General features: G+C 35.7%; 1 long non-coding RNA gene across 1 annotated transcript in view; it reads left to right on the top strand.

Moving 5' to 3' along the window:
* LOC119256755 (uncharacterized) overlaps window positions 1-20,633 on the top strand; it is a 168,976-nt gene that overhangs the window by 138,582 nt on the left and 9,761 nt on the right. Inside the window, exon 5 of the long non-coding RNA XR_005127878.2 lies at window positions 5,338-5,439. This is a non-coding gene — a long non-coding RNA (uncharacterized LOC119256755). The remainder of the gene's footprint in view (window positions 1-5,337; window positions 5,440-20,633) is intronic.

Raw genomic sequence — 20,633 nt, 5'->3', positions numbered from 1 at the left:
CATCTAAGACGATATCCAGAAGGCCAACAGTACTGGGGAAGATGTTCACCATTGCTTTTAATAAAAGAAATATAAGTCAAAATCACAATGGGATAGCTTACATCCTTGAGAATGGCACATATTAAAAAGTTACCCAACACTTGAGCATCTATTCTGAGAAAAGGAAGCCATCAACTCATAAAGTTATAAGCTCTCAGATGTTTATTACAGCGTTACTTATAATAGCTGAAACACGTAAACAACACTAGTAAATTAAGATGTGGTGTCTCCACACAGAGGAATACTATTCAGCTATAAAAAAGATGAAATATAACCACTCACAGCAAAATTTAAGGAGTCCAAAGGAATTATGCATAGTAAAGCAAGATAGACCAACAAAGACACATATTGGACAATTACCTAGCAGGTGATTTAACAGAACAAAATACTAATGGACACTAATAAGTGAAATGACATTTCTGAGGTTAAGAGGGAGGGGCAAGGAACAAATGATCTAAAGGGCATTAGAGATGGTGGAGAATATATATATATATATAGAACATATATATAAAAATATATGTAGAATATATATATAGATTATATATAAATAATCATAGAATATATATAAATATATAAATACAATATATATAATAGAATATATAGAATATATATAGAATATATATAGAATATAGAATGTATATAGACTATATGTATAAATAATCAATGCAATACACAAAATATTCAATAAACTTGTTATTTTTTTTCCACTAATAGCTATTGACAGACTCCTGGTTTATGGTATCATAATAAAGGCAAGCATAATATAAAATGTAAAGTGTTTTTTAGGTGGTAATAATGACTCTACATTGATTTGAACTAGCCAAAGCTCCACAGTTGCAGAGTTTTGACAACAAATTCTGTGGTTGATTGAATTTACTTTGAAATCCTTTTGATAGAGTCTATTTTATATATACAAATTTGTGTGTTAAAAACAAAAATTCTAGAGCCTCCCCTGGTGGCGCAGCAGTTGGGCGCTGGGCTGAGAAGTTGCCTGCAGCCTCTGCAGCGCCAGTTCGATCCCCAGCCGCTGGTGAGGGTCCCACATGGTGCGACAGACCTTCCCTGCTGTGCCCGCTGCTCCCCTCAGCAGTGTATTTCATCAGTCTGCCTGTTCTGTTCCTTGCTCTGGCTCTGGTGAATCCTCTCACCCTCCCGTGCTTCTGACTGTACCCAGAGCTTGTATAAATAAATAAATAAATCTTAAAAAAAAACAAAAAAAAAAAACCACCAAAAATTCTAAATGGCAGAATTCTATGTCAAATTGTACAGCACAAGTTAAAAATATTAAATTAATGTTGAATGTCAAATCCTAAATGCATATTTATTACAAGGAGTCAGATATTAACATATAAAGAAGTATCATAAACCAAATCAAATAATTTCACATTTTCCAAAATAATTGAAATGACCTTATGTTTCTCTTAATTAGTAGGGTTTTCATAAGTAATATAAACTCTGCCTTAAAATATGATTAGATTTAAATCATCTGAGAGACAAGACTGGAGATTATATGATGAAAAGTATCTTGGAAGAAAGCTAAAATGGAAATAAATCTTGGTATTTGAGATGTGCTCTAAGGAGATAATCTCAACATAAAATGATAAGACTCAAGAGTAGAATGACAAGAGAGGGATTGCAAAGGAAATAATAACCCTTCAAATCTGGAACACTGACAGGGCTTGAGATATGTTAGAGGGAACATGAAGAAGCACGATGAATCAAAGATTCAGAAATTGAAAAATAAGAATGTCTCAAAGAGTTCAAAGGTTGTAAGGATATACTTGTTTAAGCTTTAAGAAAGCAAACCAAACAAGCTGAATAGTTTGTGTCTAGCTTACAGTTGTCTGACAAAATGATGTGGTGATAAAAGGGGATTGCGAATCTCTCAAGTTGAAAGCAAAATAAACACATTTTCTTCACCGTTGTAATAAACAGCACAATTTCTGACATTATTGGAGGAGTTTGGAAAATGTTTGCAACTTGAGTGGCTCTTTCACTCTTCTTAATTGAAGAGAATGTTATATGTGAATTTGCTTAAGTTTAATAATTATTCTTGTAAATGAGTAAAAGTAAGATTTTTTTAAGATTTATTTATTTATGCATACAGGAACTGGGGTACAGGCCAGCGGTGTGGAGGGTGAGAGGATTCACCAGAGACAGAGTGGGGAACAGAACAGGCAGATTGAAGGAAATACACTGCTGAGGGGAGCAGCAGGCGAGTCAGGAGAGGTCTGCTGCACCATGTGGATAGCTCCCTGGCTTGGGATTGAACTCATGCTGCAGTGGCTACAAATAGCTTTATAGGTTGCGTCTTAACACCTTGCGCCACCAGGGAGGCCCAAAAGTAAGTTTTTGAATATGATATTTTCAGATAGTTTGAGTCTAAGATTTAAATTCAGTATAATGGTATGTCATGGAAATAATTCCTGTTCAAGTGATTCAAATCAGAGCAAAGATTGAAGGTAAAAATCAAGTTAATTCTTATCTAGTTTGTTCCTTCCTTTAGTAGATTGAAAAAAAAAAAAGCAGTAAGTTTTTTTGCTGAGTTTATTGAGTTTGGGGTGTTAGCTTCCTCCATTTCTTGACTGCTTTTCTTCAGCTTACCATTTAATTATGTAAAAGAAAAATTATTGGGTGTTATTATGTCCAATTGACTATGTTCAACATGGAGACAAAACGAAGACATGTAAGTGTACAGAAATTCTCTGATTTAGGTCAATTACACTCTTGGGAGGGGCAAATTCTGTTGAATTTGGAGTTTGTTGAAATGCTTATGCTATTTTTTATATGTTTTGGGTCTGGATTCTTTTAAAGGTTTTTCCCATTATTTAAAAACCCAATGGAATTGTAATGGAACTCAGAAATATAATCCATATGTTTTGGAACCTTTTACAATTAAATCATCAAATTACTGTTGAAAATATTCTGACCATTTAAAATAAGAGGTCATTTTATAAATGTATATGTATCCATACATGAAAATAAAATTCATAGAAATTCTTTTGGTTACATATTTAACCTCTAAATAATTATTTCCACTTTTATATTAAATGGTAATCTATTGAAATAACATTATTATTATTTGTTATTAGTAGTAATATGTTAATTAAAATTAATAAGTGTGGCCTACTATGATAGAGGCAAAACCTTTTTGTTCAGTGTTCATATATCTATCATCAATATCTAAACATGGAAATATTCCTAAAAATAAATCTAAGTGGGAACAAAAAACTTTCAAGTGCCCTCAAATCTGTTACTTTTTTGCTAAAATCCTTGGAAGGAAAAATCTTTTTAAGTGAATAAAAGGAATTTTTGATATTTGATTTCTTCACCACAACAAAATTTATTGCCTTGGACTACCTTGAAACAAGTTTTCCACATCCACCATTCTAATTTTAAAATTTTATATAGAAGACTGTATGGAGTTTCTCAAAATATTAAAAATGAACTACCATATGACCCAGTGACTCCACTCCTAGAATGGAAAAGAAGAATGCAAAAACACACATTTAAAGAAATAGATGCTGTCCTAACTTGAGTACAGCACTATTTGTAATAACCAAGTTAGGGAAATAGCTTAAGTGTCCAATGACAGATGAGTGGATTTAGACAATGTGGTGGATGCACACAATGGAATATCACAATGGAATATCACTGTGCTATAAAAAAATAGATGGAATCTTGCATTCACAACAACATGGAAGGAATTATGTTAAGCAAAATAAGTCGGAAGTAGAAAGACAAATGTTGAATAATTACATTCATATGTGGAATATAAAGGAACAAAAAGATGAAACAGACAAAGCTAAATCAAAACAAATCCTAGGCATCTGACTGTATAATTTAATTTACCAGAAGGGGAGGCTGGAAGTAGAGGGCAAAGAGGGGAATCTCATCCCAGTGGACATTGTGGGTGGATAATGGGTGTGTTGGTGGTGGGTGTGATGTGGTAACATTCATCTAAAGAAGTATCAGCTACATCTCTGAATCATGTACACTGTTGTAAACTAATGTTACCTAAATAAAAAAAGTCAATGAAAAAGTTATAGAGAGACCTTTACTGGTTTTAACGATACACACTGTCCAGATGGTCTCAACCAGACATCTCCTTTTTGGAACGTGTCCTTGGACAGTTTCTGGGAGCCAGAAAGGCAAGCTGAGCACACATTCCAAGAACAGGGGAGGGGGCAAGGAGACTCCAACTGTCCAGGACCAATTCTTGGGTCAACAGGAGGTCATCCTTTTTGGATTGCTCTCCTTAACATACTCACACAAAAACATTTTGAGGAAGAGTTAATTTTTCTTCTTCATTGAGTAAGACTATCTATTCCCATATCTATGACTTGGCATTAAACACAGTATGTAGAAACAAAACAAAACAACTCATATTATTGGAAGAATTTCCTACTTCGAAATTTGTGTTTATCGGGGTGCTGCTGGATATGAGTTATGGTGTCTCCTTTTGTAGGTGAGGTCAGTTAAGCTGCATTCATTGAGTGAGTCATAATATGTGTGGTGTCTTCCTAGAGAGCTCCTTCCTTTAACTACACCTGTGGGCATTGAAACGTTCCTTCACTTTTTCTTAGGAGAGTATTTCCTTTACTTTGATAAGACCAAAAGAATGTTAACAAACATTTCTGACATTAGCAATTATTTAAGCAATTCTATGTTTAAATGCTGCAATTATTTACATATTGAAATGTCACACCAGCATTTATTTTTCCTGAAGAAGTGTATTTAGATATTGCAGAAGATAAGAAACTTTGGCTAATCTTTTAAGAAAATATAAATTACAAGATATTGCTATGGAAACATTTTTCTTAACAGTTTGTTTTTTCATTTGTACAAAATCATAGTATTAATTATTATGGTTTATATTTTGCATTTGAAACAGTCTTTAATTTCCAAGAAATTACATTTTTACATACCTGTTTCTTTATATTGTAAGTAAAAATGTGAAAGGGTGTCATACACTATTTCTAAATAACTACACTCTTCTGGTTTCCTGTATGGAGAGTAATGGCACTCACTGTCACAACTACTAAAAGTGTTGTGATTACACACATGTTGCTACTGTCTGTGTGGAGAGAGCTTGATCTATTGTACACACACAGAATGAAGCCATATGGTTTAGATCCTGGAATTGCAGATTATAAAATCCTTTATAGCCCTACCCTGAATTTCCACAGAGAAAAGTCACATAGATAGATAGACCCAAGGGCATTGTAGTTGAAATCTCTCTGTGGAATACAAGTTGAGATAAACTCATAAAGCAGAATTCTTCTTCCCTCCTCACAGAGGTGAATTGCATGTCCTAGAAGAAGAACAAAGAACTGGAGTCAGACAGATGGAATTGCAAGATTTCCACCTGGAGAAATGACTGACTTCATCTTTCTGACTGTAAGTTTATTTCCAAAAGAGAAATCAGACTTCATAGCTTTTCTATACACTTGGATGAAACTGTTGGAAAATAATAGGTTTGCAGTAACTGTGCAAGTTTTTATTTCCCATCTAATCCTATTACCATATAGAAAATACCATTTTAATTCATTAACCTTTATATTTAGAAAAGATTAATTACATCAAATCAAAGAAATGTTTTTGAAATATTCTGTAACATGTTCCATTCTTCACTTGCTAATTTGATAAGAAGTCACCACAAGTTTTAGAATACTTAGGTAATTGCCAAATGAGTGCTTCAGAACTAAAGTTCTATATGATAGAAAACTAAGAGAACACTAAGTCTTTAGTGAATTGATAATTAAATAATGGTGATTCAGCAATCATGGCCCTTGGTATACACCCAAATGAGTTAACATGTCCATAAAACAGCCTGCATATGGTTGTTCATAGCAACTTTACTCATAATTTACCAAAACTTGGAAGCAACCAAACTTTTCACTAGGCGAATAGATAAACTGTGGTACATCCATAAATAAACTAGATAAACTGTGGTACTGGAATAGCATTCTGTGCTAAAAAAAGAAAGGAACTATTAAGTCGTGAAAAGACATGGAGGAAATTAAATGCATATTACTATCAGGGCAGTAAAAACAATCTGAATGATGCAACAGCGGTGGATACATGTCATCATATATTTATTAAAACTGTAAGCTGTACAATACTGTGAATGGGTCCTAGTTTGAACTATGAATGGACTCTGGGTAAAAATGATGTGCCAACGAAGATTCATCAGTGATAATAAAGGTACCACTATGATGAGTGATGTCAATTGTGAGAAGAGATGTGCATTATGGGGGCTGGAAGCTAGGGCAATTATCTGGTCTTCCCATCCGAATTTGTAAAAAACCTAAAACTGCTGTAAAATAAAATTTATTGCAAGGTAGATAGTAGCTATTATTTCAAAATTTAATTTTACAGGGAGAACATACTTTTATCTCTTGTTTCAATAAAATTAGCATAAAGTTTACAAAAACAGATGTCCTATGTATTAACTAATTAGCTTAAAATGCAGAGAAGCAACAGTCCTCACAATTATAGAAGAAATGATTTATTATGCAAAGGAAGACACACAGCAATACTAGAACCAGGTAGTTCACTATCAAAATGAGTTTATTAGGCCTCCCCGGTGGTGCAGCAGTTGAGCGCTGGGTTGCAAAGATGCCCACAGCCTCTGCAGCGCCGGTTCGATCCCCGGCTACTCCCTGGCCACCGGAGGGTCCCCACATGGCGCGCAGACCTCTCCTGCCGCCCGCTGCTCCCCTCAGCAGTGTACTTTGGTCCTTCTGCCTGCTCTGCTACCCGCTCTGGCTCTGGTGAATTCTCTCACCCTCCCGCGCTTCTGACTGTACCCAGTGCTTGTATAAATAAATAAAAAATAAATATATAAATCTTTAAAAAAACAAAAAACAAAATGAGTTTATCTAGTAAAAATATATGAGCAAAGATGTACCAAGAAGCACATAATCTGTTGATTGACCATACCCTATGTCTTTTTAGAAGGGTACAGCTGGATAAAACACAACAGGAAAAAGACTGTCAGAGGTGGGATCTCCCTGGTGGCCTAGGGCTTAAGTCTCTGCTCTATGACTTTCCTGACCTGAGTTAATCCCTGGCCAGGGAGCTAACCCACATATGGCTCAGCAGACCTCTCTTGTCTCTCCCACTGCTCCCCTCAGCAGTGTATTTCAATAGATCCACCTGTTCTGCTCCCCACTCTGTCTCTGGTGAAGTCTCTCACCTCCCGTGCCTCTTGCCTACACCCTAGTTCTTCTATGCCAAAAAAAAAAAAAATTGTCAAAGGAAGTCCCTATAAAGCTCTTTATCCCTTGAAGGATTGCAGGATGCACAACATCAGCATAATGTGTATCCGAGTGTTATTTCCTAGGTGAAGAAGGTACTTTCTTAGAAAGAGGAATTTCATGCACTGGAACCAGTCTTCTATTTATTTTTTTTCTGCTGAAACCAACCTTCAGTACTCCCAATGGAATGGAGAAAATGAGCCTCCAGGGGTTCTCTTCATCTGAAGTCAGAGGAAAAAATGAAAGTAATAGCAGAGGGAACCTATAATTAACTAAAGACTTACAAACAATATTTCCTTTTACCTCAAAGGAACTGTGATAGATGGCAAAGCATGCAAAGGAATAATAAATCATGCAAGATTGTCCAGTCACGAGACTGCAGTATTAATACTCAAACTGCATTTTATTGGCTACAAAACTATGACCATACCACATTCTAGTTCCTCAACAATTTAAGGTCTTATTGTTTTATTTTAAACATAAATGTAGATATGACTTCTATGGAAGCTGAGTGAAAAATAACTCATCTAGGAAGGAAATCCTGAGTATAACCATATGATGACTTGAAGATAATAATATGTGGTATTTATTAAATATTTACTGTGTACATGGAATTAAGCTAATCACATTAAATGCATTGGGGACTAGGAATAATTGGGAGCTAGGAATTAACTAAAGCTGAAAGTCTTGTGGGAGAGAACTTGAGAGGTCCCAAGAAGCTTCCAACTATGAGAAACTAGAAAATTATCAGGACTGTCCTTGTGCACGTGTCCCATCCCATAAAAGGAGGTCTCAGAAGTCACTGGCTCCTGGAGAGATCCCTCCCTTTCCTTACCCTCTAATACTCCTATCTCAACACCATGTAGACCTTGAGACCATCAGTATGCCATTTCCTATTTCAGCCTGCCCCCTGGCGTCTTCCCATCTCTTGCTTACTGCTACGATATCTTTATGACATAGCCACTTGACTAGTCTAAACAACATTCTCCAGAATTTCTTTCCTAAGCTTTTGGACAGGGTGAGCTACCAAATTCTCTCCTACGGGAGGTGGAAGATAGAAGGTAAGCAGCAGCCATTTTGTGGCATGCTTCCTCCATTTTATTCATTCACTTTGGTGCTGCTGTGAAGTAATTCTGAAAATGAATTAAACTCCATATCAGACTGATTTAAATTAGGGAGATTATGCTTGGGGGAATGGGAGGAGCTTACTTACTCAGTTGGAAAGCCTTTAAAAGAGGTCTCAGGTCTTCCATGGGAGAGAAAAAGACTCCACTCTGTAGAGAACAAGCTCTGGCTCATATTTGTGGGTATCTAGACCTTTTGTGGTCTTCCCTCCTTAACCAGCAGTAGACATCAGAGACAAGAAGCTGTGTCTTTGCCCGCAGGATATTAACTACTCATGGTTTTCACTTCTTGACTGTCTGTCTTAGAAACTTCCCACTCTCTTACCCACATGATGTAAGCAAGTTCTTTGTAAGAAATCCCTTAATATAAGAACTTGCCTCTTGACTGAAACACTGCCTTTTTGGTGATTCTTACCTCAGTACCCAGAAAGACCTGGGAGAACCTAATTTATAACAAGTGACCTTTCTGCTCAGAGATTCCTCATCTCATTAAGCATAAGAGCAGAAACCCTAATAGTCTCTTACATAATTCCCCATGATTTTGTCTTTCATGTATTCTGTTACTTGTTTCCCTTTTGCTCACTCTTCTTCAGACACACTGGCTGCCTTGCTATTTTGTGAACATTCCAGACTTATCTTCAATCAGGATCTTCAAACTTTCTTTTGCTTTGCCTGGAACTGTATTATCCTCATTATCTAATAAATGTAATTTGTAAAACAGGGAATAGAATACATAATTCATAAATTCAAGTGAATAGTGAGAAAATCAGGCAATTTGTAGGTGATGTGAGGACACTATCCTTTAACAACATCAACAAAAAAATAACCTAAAGGAAAAATGCAGAATGAATAATTTTAGAGTTGGCTAGGTTTTATTAAAGAAATGATGTGGCCATCTCTACAGACAACTGATGTTTAATTATATTGTTATATTTTGGGTTTATTTCTTTTAGTATTAAGGCCAGCATTTGGCGTTCTAATTAGGAATTTCAAATTTAGTAGTTTCTTTTTTATTGTTAGCTTTTTAAAAACTTCTAAAAAGTCAGCTGAGCAGCTGGGTGCAGCTGTACAGGTTTAGCACATATTGTCCAGCCTTGAGTCTGGCAATTTGCTTATCACTTCAACTATACAAGAATATTTTATCTGTAATAGAGGCTGTCAACATTTTATTCAAAAAATGCAACTAGGTAACAGTTGAAGGATCTCAGTTCTCATGATACTTTATAACTGTATTTATCAAAACAAGTAATTTAGAGAAATGGCAATCTAAACTAACTGAAAATTTCCACATAATTACTTTCATAATATTTAATAAATACCATTATTTAGAAATAATATAATGTATTAAGTGGTTAATCAATTACATAGTCAGGGATTATATTTATAATATTAAATCATCTATTTTAATATTCAACATGGTATTTACAGAAAATGATCATTTTTAGATAATTAGCAATAGTTCTAAGTCAATGAAATCAGAAACATTGAGAGGCTGATTATTTTGCTTTTCCTTTACATGATATCACAGATTATAATAACTGTAGTACAAGCAGTATACTCTGGTTTCTCTTCAGATCATATAAATCTTTTGCCTTTTACTAAAGTATTTGGAATTGAAATGAATTATTGCAAAGAGCCAAAAATATTATTTAGTTCTTGCAGGTGTTTTAAATAATTGTACCTGGAATTATACTTTGGACATTATTCCATTCTGCTACATTTTTAACTAATATGAAAATTGCAATAGAATGAAGATTCCCTTTGATTTTCTTTGATTTCACATTAATGTTACAGGACAATAGGCTTGTTCCATGTACACTTCTTTATTTGGTTAAGACCATAAATATGGGAATGTCACTTAAACTGGTGAGACAGCTGTTAAACATTGTATACTTGAGTTAGAAAATTACTTCATTGCTCCAGTTGAACTGATTTTGTGCATATACCCATCTATTTTCTACATTATAGACATTTGGGGAAAAAGTAAAACAGATCCAAAATTTTATAAATTAAACTTCAGTCACTAGTGAGAATTTGGGATGGACATGTTTGTTACTTTTAAATAAAATACTAATATGTTGTCACACTAATATCTTTCTTACTAAGACAGGAATTAGATAGGAATTACTAAGATAGGGATTTCTTACTAAGCAGGAATTAGAAATTAAAACAAGCAAACAAACAACTCAACCCCATACGAAGAATGTGGCTGAATTTTCACTGAAGCAAATGAAAACAGTTGTGTCATTAATTCCTTGATGTCTAATCATTGACCAAACTGCCTGACTCATAAGTAGATCTCACAGAAGGCAAACTGGAAGTGTCTATAGGAAATCTATTTTAACTAATCTAAAGCCATATGCATTAGTACTGTTTAAAGTAATTAAAACCCCAAATGGTATATTTGATCACCATAAAACCTCATTCAGTGTTGCAAAAAGAAAGAACCTGTTATTTCAGCATTTTTATGTTTGAACCACTTGGCTTGCATATGTTTATACAGAAAATTTACAAAACAAGTGGCTGTTTAGTGGAGGTATAGTTTTCATAAAATGAAAAGAATTTGCCTATTAAAGAACATAAACATATGTACACATATATTTATAATAGTAAGGTATTTCAGTTTAAATCAGTTCTTGACATTTTAAAAATCAAATTTGGACATCACAAACTTCCTATTGCAAATGAAAGTTACTGATAGTTAAAAAATAAAACTGAGCCAAGTCACCATGTTTACAGGTAAAAAGGTGTGATTTAAACATTCCCTGACCCACAAATGGAGAAATCTAAATCAAATACACATAGAAGATGAAAAAAATTCTCAAAACTTGCCTGCTGGTTGGAAATACAATGAGTGGAGCTTTCGTTAGTTGGCTTTTTCGTTCATCTGGATTAAAGGTTAACAAAGGATGGAATCCATCCCCCTGATAAAACTTTTTGCCTTTTTAAAAATAATCCCAGGCTAAGGATGAAGAGATTTATACCAGGATACAGGCCCAGCCTGTTATGCAATACATCCTTTGCCAGCCCCATGTGGGAGACCTGCCCACATGGCATGATGAGAGGAATGGCAGGCATGCCAGAGACCTTTCTCAATTAACAGCACTTTGAACTTTTCTGAGTTAGACATGCAATATGGCCCCACTGGAGTCGGCTCAAGGGACTGGCGTCTGAGAGCTAAAAAACAAAGTTTGGTTCACAGTTTAGTTTTTCTTTCTTTTTTTTTTTTCCCAATTAAATTATTTATTTTCTTACATTGTTCTTCCTTTTTGGGCAGTATTTGATTTCTCCCCTCAGGTGTAGTTCCCATAGTTCTCCCACCACCACAGCACCTGGGACTCATCACCACCGGCCCTTCATCCCTTGTGCTCCTCCCTCCCCTGTTTTGACCCCGCTCCCTTCCCCCTCCCCTGCTGTGTGCTTCAGATCCATGGTCAGCTTGTGAGTTTCCTCTTTTTCCTGTCCCTTTGGTTTCTTTATAAATATCGGCTGGTTTCAGAGTTTGTTTTTTTCAACTAAGACACCTTATTGCAGTATCTAGTTCCAAGCATATGGAGAAAGGAGAAAGGGAACATGGTGAGGAATTAAGAAAATAAAAAAAGCTTTTCATTCAAAACTTAACTGACACTTCATCAAGTTGTTTTTATTCCATGCATTATAATGTCCTAGATATTATAAAGCTCTACTGGATATTATTCTTCAAGTATTTATTTTATACATTTAAGGATACAAGAACTGGGGAGTAAGCCAGAGGTGCAGGGTGGAGGGTGAGAAGACTCACCAGAGACAGAGTAGGGAGCAGAACAGGCAGATCTACTGAAATACACCGCTGAGGGGAGCGGCAAGCGAGACAGAAGAGGTTTGCTGGGCCACGTGGGTTTTCTCCCTGGCTGGGGGTCGAAATAGTGCTGCAGTTCTATCTGCCTTAGCTTCATAGTGCAGAGACTTAATCCCTTGTGCCACCAGGAAGCAGTATACGTAGTTTACTGGGTACGTAGTTTCTTGCCCAGCTCTACTGGATTTAAAAAATAAATTAGAAAGAAAAAGAAAGGAGATACAAAGGATCAAATTATTATTTCTGATATTCTTTAAGACCTTACTTTATACAGAAGGAAAGATAGACAGCCATTAAAAAAAAAAAAAAGAAAAAGGAAGAGCTGTGGCCACACCAGCAGCATGGATGGTGCTGGAAGGGATGATGCTAAGCAGAATTAGTCAGGAGAAAGACAAGTAGAGCCTGTTGTCACATGTGGAATGTAAAGGAAGAAAGCAAAGGGTCAGTGAAGCCAAACTGAAAATCTAGTCCTCAAAAGCTGATGAGGGTATGGAGGCAACCAGAGCGGCAGGGGGAAGGGAAAGAGAAGGAGCTAGAACTAAAAGGCAATATGGTGGTAGATAAGGGTGCTTTGCTGGTGGGTGCGCTAGGGCAACAACACCTAAAGGGGGCGACCTACCCATCTAAAATGCAAACAATGATGTGAAACAATGTCAACTCAATTAAAAAATTATTTTAAAAGTGAGATAAAGAAGTATATGTTGGGTATATGTTGGGTCATATACTATATATTATAAACACATCTGAAAGTTCAAACAAATTTTATTGTTCATTTGGAAATATGTTAATAATGCAGAGAATGTGTGTGTGTGTGGTTGTGTGCGTGTGTGTATCTTAAAGAAAATTAGCAAAGTAAATGTCTCTATAACTGCTGTCTAGGTTAAAGAATTGAACATTGCCTGTCACTTAAAAGTCCTTTAAGTCCTTTCCAAGTATTTGCCACTTCTGAGAATACCAGTACACTAGGCAAGGCTCACAAGAGAAACAGGACCAAAAGGATATAGGATATAGGATTTATTTGTGACCAAACAACTGAGTATCGCAGTCTGACTAAGCTGACATATGTAAAAACCTTACTATATTAATTCAGATGCTTATGTACAGGTGAACAGATAAATATGGAATATACTTTGCTAGACTATACCTCATATTTTAGCTATGTTTTTTGAATTTGTGGAGACCTTACTTTTATACACAACTGGTTTATAGAATGGCATCAGTATATTAAAACCATAAATAGCAATTGACGGTACAAAGGATATTTAGTTTTAAAATTGACATTATCTTGTTTTCAGTATCATTTTGATGAAGAACATATCTAAAATGCATGCCAATATTGTTACTATTCTTCTAACATCACTTACCTCTGTACAAGAGCTATATTGCAGCTTTTATTCCCTGCTCCCAATCACTCAAGAGCAAGATGTAACCTGAATCTAAAAGTACTTTGTCCTGAAACTGCAAGCCTGTCTCTTATGCACAAACGTCACTAAATTTGTCCATGTTCATTCTATTTTTTACTTTCTCATCACTGGGTAATTCCTCATCTTGTTTCTATTTGGGTTTTACTATTGTCATTTCACCAAATAATTCTGATGAAAATTGGGTGCTATATACTTCTGGCAAAAACTAGGAACTGTGTCGTTCTATTCAATAGGTATGTTTTAGTCTTCATTTAATGAAACCTCTCGGAAGCCTTCATTATCTTTAATTTGCTCTTTCTTGGAAAGATCTAGTTTCAGGTGCTAGAGTTGAACAGTCTAAAACTCAACCTGTACTGGAGAGGAGAAATCAAATATTATACAAAAATTAACAAATATGTAGGAAAATAAACTTATTAATTATATACAAAATCTACATGAAATCACTGCTACTGTGCTGGCAAAATTTATTAGTCACTCTTCAACCTTAGAGATGTCGTTGCATCCATTATTCTTAATAAGTAATTACTGAAACTGTAACTTGGAAGTAGCTCACCCAAGAATTCAGCATAGAATGTGAAGACAGAGGATTTAGGTCAAAGCTCAGAGTTAAGTCAGCACTTTATCTGAAAAGGACAGGAAAGTAAACAGAAAACCAGCATTGTGGCCTTTTCAGAAGGGAAAAGGTGTTTCAAAAATGTGGTTGGCCAACATTTTTGGAATGATGAAATGTCAAGAAAGATGGAATCTTAGTTATTTACATGGAGAGGACATTTGGGGGTCTAGTTAAGGGAGAGGACAAATTAGGGTGAGTTGAGGAATACTTAAATTCTACAATTTTAATTCTTTTCTACTCCATAAAAGATGACTTGATTTACTATTTGTGTTTTTTCTCAGTGAGATCCCATGCTTTATCTCAACTTATTTTTGATTTCTTCTTACTTGACTTTCAAAATGTGCGCAGAATGAAAATACTTATTTGCTTATTTATTTCACACAATTCACAATTCTATTTATTAAGATCTAACATTATGTTCTATCACACAACACAAAAAAACTTAGCTATGAAGAATACTTCTGAAGTCTCTCCCTTACATAATATATTCCTTTAGTCAAACTGTAACAGTAAAGATGGTTTTAACATATTTCTTGAGGAAAAAAGCAACCATAAAGCCTCAGTGATTTACAACAGTAAAACAACTTTCATTTCTTGTCCAGGTTACATGTCAGTTGTCTGCTACAATCCTTTTCCATGTACTTCCAATCCAAGACCCATGCAGAAAGCAGCAACTAGTGTGCTGGCAAAATTTATTAGTAACCCTTAAAAATTGTTCTCCAAACAGTTAAGACAGTGCCCATTCATGTCTCACTGGCCCAAGCATTGCCTATGGCCAGTTATAACTTCAACACAACAGGAAATATGTAAATATATAGAGAGCCTCTTGAACTCTAAGTAGAATGAGTAGAATGTAATATTCTTTTATAGGAAACAAAGCATGAAGATCTGTCTGAAATGAAACAGTTTAGTCCAGTTATTAATGCTGATATTTTATCTATAGAGTTGTCCTACCTAAGAAAAACTGACTTAGCTTTGAAGTCTCAGCAATAATAGCACACACCCTTGATTCTTAAAAGTGACCTGACAATGAACATCACAAGTCAGGACTTTGTTTCATAATTTTATTTAACATGCTTACTTTTTATCCTGTCTCAAGAGTACTAAAAATTATTGATATACTTCACATTCTTAGGGAGGCTTGTTATGCAAAAAAATATATTTTATATGGCATACAAAATTGACTCATTGATTAATTTCCTCAAAGATATTTATTGGCTTCCTACAATGTGCTTCAATCACAATTGGAAAAACAAACACACAGCGAACAAATTGTCAAAAGTGCCTCATCTTTGGCATTTTTTTAAAGATTTATTTATTTATTCAAGCACTGGAGTACAGTCAGAAGCGCGGGAGGGTGAGAGAATTCACCAGAGCCAGAGCAGAAAGCAGAGCAGGCAGAGTGATGAAATACACTGCTGAGGGGAGCAGGGGCGGCAGGAAAGGTCTGCACGCCATGTGGGACCCTCGTCTGAGGCTGGGGATTGAACCAGCGCTGCAGAGGCTGAGGACAGCTTTGCAACCCAGCGCTCAACCGCTGCGCCACTGGGGAGGCCCATCTTTGGCATCTTTTTCACCAAGACTAACATTGGATCCCAAGTTTCTTCCAAGAGCATTGCTTACCATCTGACCCAAGTGCTGTGAATCTGATTCAGTCTAGCCCATCACTGCAAATTGTCTAGTTCTTTTTTGTCTAGGCATTTCAAAGGCTGTAGTAAAAATTCATTCTGATTGTTAGGGTGTAGAGTGCTCAGCAGACTCTGGGCTCTCCTCCCACACCTTGTTCATTTCCAGAACTTTCTGTTGCCTTACAATCTAGAGTCACCATGTTTATTTGCTTTTTAATCCCTCTATTGTATTATCTTTGATGTCTCCTCATTTTCTGCCTAGAAGATTCCCCTCATCTATTCAGTCTTACTTCATAAGGATTATCTTATCCTTTGATATAAACAGGAGTCCAATTTTTTTATATCACCCTCTAGTTCTTCTTTATATCAACATCACAATCAAATTCCCAATTTGTATGTATTTGCAGCATTTAAAGTTATATTTATTGAGGTAATGTTGGTTTACATCAGGGTATGTATCTTAGAGATATAGATTTATATACCTTTACAATTGTTATTTCATAATGTGTGGGTTCCTATGAGCTGGTCACTCATGGGCAACTATGACCTATTTGCACTTACATGTAAGGAAAATGTGTATATGAAAAGAGAAAAAAATATTCATTTGGATAATTCATATATGTAATAATAGCCACTAGGCAGCTCAGATACCTGAGTGACTATCAATTTTTTATGACTCTATGAATATTTTCATAGGAAAACACAACCACAGATTTCTGCTTCAGACTCAAAGCAGAAATCAATACACTGAAAGCTCAAAAATGGATTTCAAAGCTCAAAAGTGGAGTTCAATTTTCCTAAGTTTTTTTTTCCATAGAAAAATAAAATTAGACATCTAAAGAAGTAGACTCCACCTATTTCATCTCTCAATTTATTGTTTTTGCCTCCACAGTATGTGATCATTACTTAAAATTTCAAAGTATTTTCACACTTATTTCTGTCTAACCTCTGAAGATTATTCTATATTTTCTGTGGGTTCCTGTGAGCTGGCTACTAGCTGGCCCCTCATGGGCAACTGTGAGCTATTTGCTATCTGCAAATCACAGCAGAGCATTCTTTGACTACCACGGAATAAAGCCCATATCATCAGGCAGCCCGGGGGAAGCCTAGGCTATCTCCATGGTGGTCTCAGGATAACTCTGCTTGTGGTTACAACAAATACTTTGCTGACAAAAATGTCTCTTGATGTATGGCCACAGTGTCCCCTTCTCTGTTCCTCGTAAAACTTTGTCCCCCATTCCAATCCCACCCTCTGGCATCATTCCTCATACCATTGTTGCATCATCAGGTTTTATTAGCCTGCATGACTTCAGTAAACAGCCCACGAACTTCTGCTCAAGTAGCAGAGTCTTGCCTTGCAAATCTGCTCCCTGCAACAAAGTTCCTGTCGCGACAACCACACCCGCCACTAAAGCCCCATTGGACCACCCTCCATTGGACCCCCCTTTCCCCTCTGATCCCACCATATCACATCCCCCTTCAGGTAGCCTTAGTCCATTGTGCTCTTCCCCTCCTGTTTTCACCCCTGCCCCTCTCCCTCCTCCTCATTCTCCTGGATGCCATAGATTCCTGGTCAGCTTCAAAGGTTTCGCTTTATCTGACCCTTTGTGTGGTTTCTCTGTATTGTGCACATAAATGAAATCATCCCTCATGTATTGTCTCCTGACTACTTTCACTTAACATAGTGCCTCTTCTGCCTTCTTGACTTGGGTTCTCAGAGTGTGATCCTGTGAACCGCAGCCTATATGACTTGGGGTTTGGGGAGCAGGCCCTGATTCTAAGGACCTCACTCCCTTTCTTGGTTTTTGTCTTTGAAAGAATTCAATGTTGAAATCAAAGTAAGAGAAAAGCAAGAGATTTACTGATAGCTAGGAAAAAGGACAGGAAAGCTCTCCAAGCAGAGAGAGGTCCCATGTGGGTAGCCGCTGAGGGGCCAAGAAATAGGGGCTAATGTGGGAATAGTGGTAAGGAGTTGGGATTTGGTGGCTGGGTGCCTCTGTGTTGTGTCTCTTGCTGACTGGCAGGGTCTGCGGGGTCTCGAAGGTTCCCGAGGACCACTGAGTTTGCCCACATTACCTGGCCCACCTTCCTGAAACAAGCTTTGGTCGGTTGCTTTGGCATTCTGTTACGTATTGGTGCGCTGGACATTCCAGTCTTTCCTGTGTTGGGGTGGGGGCCCCCTCCGGGTTCCAATTGACTGCTTCTTAATCAGGCTGATCAGTGGACTTAGGGGTTTGGGGCACCCGGTTTCTAACTGACTGCCTGGATCTCTTTCCTAACTTCCTCCTTGAAATGTTAGCTCTTTGTTACAAGTTTGGAACAAGATAAGCATAAGCTTGATAATAAGTGTTCTAAATCATCTGTAGCAATTTGATATTGCCAGACCAACCAGGTTTGTAAAGGTGGGGTCTTTTCTGATGGTAGTAAGCAATTTGGGTACTCTTAGAAATGAGTTACTTTGGCGTTGTTAGGAGGAGATATACTTTCTGTAAATGCTACAGTGGTAACAGGCCAAGTGATGTTGATGGAAATTGTTAGAAAGAGCTGAAAACCAAGAGTTCATTCTCAATTTACTCAGAAGAATAATCCCTAGTACATTGAGGTCAGCTTTTTTAACCGTAATTGAAGTTAATGTGCTAAAACCACTGTGCATTATTTGTGGAGATATGTTGGATAGTTAAGGGATGGAACTATCAAAACTTTAGTGGTATGCCCATAAAACATACAAACATGGCAAAACCAAAACAGTTATTTGTAAAGATGACTATTTAACTGAAAAACTGCAGAAACATTTGTTGAACATTTCACACATAAACATTGGTGCTGTGTGATTTTCTTGTAAGATAGCACTTTGAGTTGCTGAAACTAAATCAAACTTACAATTGCTAACACATTGGTGAAACATAATATCAAAGATATTTGCTGGGGAAAAAAGATACTTGAGTGGAAGAATCTGTGGTATGAATTCAATCAAATCCCACTTTCAAAATACTGCAATCAGTGAGTACTGATTATTGTAGACCAACTCAGAAAATATTTAAACCTAGAAGGGTGTTTTTAGTTACAACTAGACTTATACACACATATTTCTAAGATGACACTTTGAAGAGTGTATTGCATTTTCAATCTGGATTCCTAATGCTTAATTGCTCTGGCTAAGATCTCTAATGCTAAATTAAAGTGGTGAAAGTGAACTTCTTTGCCTTGCTCTTGATCTTAAGGGAAAGAATTTTCAATTTTTCACTGTTGAATATGATCTTGACTGTGGGTTTGTACTATATATCCTTTATTTTATTGAAGTATATTCCTTTTGTACACATTTTTTTGAGTTTTTGTCACAAATGGATGAAGTATCTTGTGAGATACTTTCTTTGCACCTATAGATATAGTCATGTCATTTTTGTCCTTTTTTTTTTTTAATGTAGAGTATTGGATTTGTATTTGCATATTTTAACCATCTTTGTACCCATGGACTAATCCCACTTTGTGGGATTGTGTATTTTGTTTTTTAAGATTGAATTCAGTTTTGTGATATTTTGTTGAGAATTATTACATCTATCAGAAATATTGGTCTATTGTTTTCTTTATCTCTTTCTTTTCTGGTTTTGAATTAGGGTAATGCCAGCCTCATGAACTATTTTCTCCATTTTTTGAAAGTGTTTGTGTAAATTGGGTGTAAGTTTTTCTTTGAAGATTTGCTGGAATTCATTTGCAAAGTCATTTAGTTGTTTACTAGGAGATTTTTATTTACTCTTCCAATTTCCTAACTGCAATCAGTAATTCAAAATTTTATCACTTTTTGGTACACTCTTGTTGTAAACTGCATTGTTCTAAGAATTACACACTTCTATAAGATTATTGTTTATTAGTATATAGTTGTTCCTAGAAGTCTCTTATGTACCTTTATATTTCTATGGTATCTGTTGAAATTTCTCCGCTTTCATTTTTAATTATACTTACTAAGATTTTCTCTAATCTTTTCTTTCTAAACCTAACTAGAGATTTACCAATTTTGTTTATCTTTTGGAGAAAATGTTCTTGGTTTCACTAATTTTTTTTGTTTTGTTTTCTATTTCATTTTAATTTGTATAATTTTCTTACTTGTAGTAACTTTTGGTTTTTTTTGTTTTTTTCCTCCAAGTTCCTTTCAGTTTAAGGAGTCATAAAAAAAGGGTTCTCCTAAAACTTAAGCTTTATATATAAAAGTTAGAATTATGCAGTAGATAACACTGGTAATCTGGGACACCTCCAAACTATTAAGTGAAATAAAACTTATTTTTGTTTTCATATTGAATAGGACAACAGCCCACACCTTTTCTTGGGGAACTAGCTTCAAATGGTTAGCTAAGGGTGTCAAAGAGTGTTTTTGAAAACTAGCTTTGAAAGTACCAAGAAAACTAATGTTTTAATGGTTTTGGGTAACATTTACATTTTAAGCTTTTGAGTTTGCTTTTCCTCTTTTTATGCTGAATCTGTCAACTAGTTTGAATTTATAATTTATGATTCTGCAGCAATCCAATATTCTTTATCCTCAAATGCTCCTTTTCCCATGAAAGTTTATGTTACTGATGAAAAACACTTTCATAAGTAAAAATCATATTTTGGAATCACCATATGATGTTTCCAAATATGCAGTTTTATATGTGATGATCTTGTCCAAATTTTCTGAAAGATTTCTGAGTGTGCAAAATAAAAAGAAATGTTGAAG

This window comes from Talpa occidentalis, unplaced genomic scaffold, assembly GCF_014898055.3.
Source record: "Talpa occidentalis isolate TD23 unplaced genomic scaffold, MPIMG_talOcc4v2.1 talOcc4.4, whole genome shotgun sequence".
NCBI lineage: Eukaryota > Metazoa > Chordata > Mammalia > Eulipotyphla > Talpidae > Talpa > Talpa occidentalis.
The sequence above is the reverse complement of the archived record's forward strand: the minus strand, read 5'-3'. Positions and strand labels throughout refer to the sequence as shown.